Here is a 3,358-nt window from a genome sequence, read left to right on the forward strand (position 1 = left end):
CTCTTTCAGGAGCTGAAAGATCAAACGAGTTATCAGTACGAATTCAGGGATCCAAGCCCGGCAAAATCCTGCCACTCCGAGGAAACCCCGAAGCTCACGCTTGGTGGGCCGGGGCAAGGCCTGGATGAAGTTGGCACGACTAGGGCCAATCGCTCTCTCCCCTGCCCAGAGAATGAACCCCAGATATTTTACCTGCCTTGGACACCACTGCAACTTCTTACCCCTAACTTTGAGGCCAATAGCAAACAAATGCTGCAGAAGCATCAGAGAGCCCGCCTGCACAATTCCTCAGATTTCCCAGTAATCAAAATATCATCTACAAATTGAAACATTCCCACTCCACTGTGAATCCGAACCTGTAAAAGAGCCTTGTAAAGGGCCCTGGAAAAGATAGTAGGGGAATGTACGAACCCGTGGGGCAATCGTGTCCAGGTCAGCTGACGGTTATCCAAGTAAAGGCAAAAAGGTACTGGCTTTCAGGAGATACTGGGATAGTGAAGAGCGATCCAGTCAAATCAATACAGGTAAATGCCCGAGGCTGTGAGCTAATTCCACTAATTACTGAGGCCAGGCTAGGGACCACCGCATGAATAGGGGTGGCATAAGCATTAATGGCCCGCAGGTCCTGTACAAAATGGTTAGTTGGGTTCCCTGGCTTAGTACTGGCAACACTGGAGTATTGAAGGGAGAAATGCACTTAACAAGGATTTTGTTTTCCAAGAACTCAGAGATAATTGGGTCCAACCCTGCATGGCTCTCAAGTGGGAAGCAGCGTGGCTCAGTGGAAAAGAGCCTGGGCTTCGGAGTCAGAGGTCATGAGTTCGACTCCCGGCTCTGCCACTTGTCAAGTCACTTAACTTCTCTGTGCCTCACTTACCTCATCTGTAAATGGGGATTAACTGTGAGCCCCACGTGGGACAACCTGATTCCCCCGTGTCTACCCCAGCGCTTAGAACAGTGCTCTGCACATAGTAAGCCCTTAACAAATACCAACATTATTAAGTGACATAGGATATTGCCGGACACAGGGAATAGAGCCCCACTTTTCCTCATCTCCCACTCCCTTCTGTGTCTCCCTGACTTGCTCCTTCTGCTCTTTCCCACCTCCCAGCCCCACAGCACTTATGCATATATCTGTCATTTTATTTATTTATATTGATGTCTGTTTATTAATATTGATGTCTGTCTCCCCACCCCCACCCCATGCCCCTTCGACTGTGAGTTCATTGGGGCAGGGATTGTCAGTCTTTATTGTTGTACTGTACTTTCCCAAGTGCTTAGTACAGTGATCTGCACATAGTAAGTGCTTAATAAATATGACTGAATGAATGGATTATTGAGAAAGAGCGAGAAGTGGTACCTGATTTTTCTTTAAACGACCTGTGAGAAATACTAATTCACATGTGTTAACTGACTCGTAACAACTATCATCTTAATAAGGCTTTCATTTCATCTTTAATATTAGCAACTGTGTTAACAGACAGGGTTGCAAAACGTTCTGAGAAAGTGAAATGGGGAACAGATAATTTTACACCTTATCAACACTTTTCAGTTTTAAATAATTGGATATGTTTACACTTATTACTCTGAATGGGACATTTGTACATTTCATGCATAATGTCAACATAAGAAATTCAATCACTTTAATAAAATGAGAGTGAGTAACACCATCATTGAAAATAAAAACTATGTAAAATAAAATGTAATATTTAAGTATTTATTTCATTTAAAATTTTGAGCTGGCCATTGGGAAAATTTCAAACCCCACACAGTATATCAATGTAAGGTAATCGGTGAAAGAATCATAATAATAATGAAAGGTAAAAAAATTAATATCAAGAGAAAATAAAGGCTTCTATGTTATTAATTTCTCAGGTCAGAATATTTGATAATCTTTGAGCTCCTTTTCTGAATGGATGGGAGATTATAAAACGAGCCATTGGTTTTATGGTTAGTGATTGGCACATTGTAAGCGCTTAACAAACACCATTATTATTGTTGGACTTTCTTTTTTTTCTTACGAATAGGGCTCAGTCTCAGCTTTACATGTCCTTGGCCCTCTTGTGGCTTTCAGTATTCATGAGCAGCAGTCCGGCCTAGATACAGGGTAAGAAGCGACCTACTCCAGCAGCTTGTGCGGCAACTCGTTCTCTGTTCAGGGCCGGGTGGTGGGACTACTGAAGGACAGTTTAGTGTCTTGGGTCGCGTGCTCTCCAGCTCCAGGTTCTACACCATCGGGGGCTCCTACTCCTTGACCAGGGGTGCCCAAGCTTGACCCGCTCAAGGTAGTTTGAAGGACGCCCAACAGGAACTGCAGCTCTTTCAGAAATGAGTGCAATGTGGCCTAAGGGAGGGCTTTGCCCCCTGTTTTCTACCACCTGACGCGGCGGTAGTAAACTTAGGTGGAAATAGAGAAACAAAGGTGAATCATGTGGAAGGGTAGGTGGGTCGCCACACCAAGTCAATTGATGGGTGAGAACATGCCTTTATCACTTCACTCAATAAGAAGTGGTAAAGGGAATCCTCTCATTTGCAATACATGTCAACTCATTTTCCTTCAATCAAAAGGGATTTTAGAGGACTCATCTGCACGCGTTTCCTATAAATGCCGGAGAGAGTCCAAAACACAACCCCGTTCTCGGAGAAAAGCAACCAGCCAGGTGACACAATGTCTGACACAGTCAAGTCCGTGCCGGTGGCCACAGAGGACTCGTGGAAGGTGGTGGCCAAAGATCAGAAGGCCTGCAAGAAGCGCAAGCACAGCCGCTGGGAGAACTACTCCATCTATGTGTACAAGGTGCTGAAGCAGGTCCACCCACTCACCAGCATCTCGACCAAGGCCGTGGGAATCATGGACTCATTTATCAAAGACATTTTCGAGCGCATCGCCAGCGAGGCCTCCCACTTGGCGCTCTGTAACAAGTGCTCGACCATCACATCCTGGGAAATCCAAGCAGCCGTGCTGCTGATGCTTCCCAGGGAGCTGGCCAGGCATGCGGTGTCTGAGGGCACCAAAGGCCATCACCAAGTACACCTCGGCGAAATGAGAAACCCGTGAGATCCCTCACGCACCGAACCCAAAGGCTCTTTTCAGAGCCACAACACATTTCTCGAAAGAGCCTTATTACTTAATTTTTATCTGTATATGTCCATGCTACCTCCTCCACTCTCCACGGTCTGGGGTCAGCGGTGAGTCCCCCGGCTTTGGTGTGGTGCGATGCCGTGGATTACCTACCGCCCTGTCACCTTCAAGGTCCATGGTCCTGATTGCCGTCTGACGCCACAGCCCACGGGCAAAGTTCTGCAACAGTGCATGGAGATGCTGGGACATGGGGACTCCTGCTGTAATGCCTCTGCT

General features: G+C 46.4%; 1 pseudogene; it reads left to right on the forward strand.

The window, feature by feature from the left end:
* The first annotated feature begins 2,668 nt into the window (after positions 1–2,668).
* LOC114813772 overlaps positions 2,669–3,358 on the forward strand; it is an 8,067-nt pseudogene continuing 7,377 nt past the window's right edge.

Source organism: Ornithorhynchus anatinus, chromosome 8 (genome assembly GCF_004115215.2).
Source record: "Ornithorhynchus anatinus isolate Pmale09 chromosome 8, mOrnAna1.pri.v4, whole genome shotgun sequence".
Classification (NCBI taxonomy): domain Eukaryota; kingdom Metazoa; phylum Chordata; class Mammalia; order Monotremata; family Ornithorhynchidae; genus Ornithorhynchus; species Ornithorhynchus anatinus.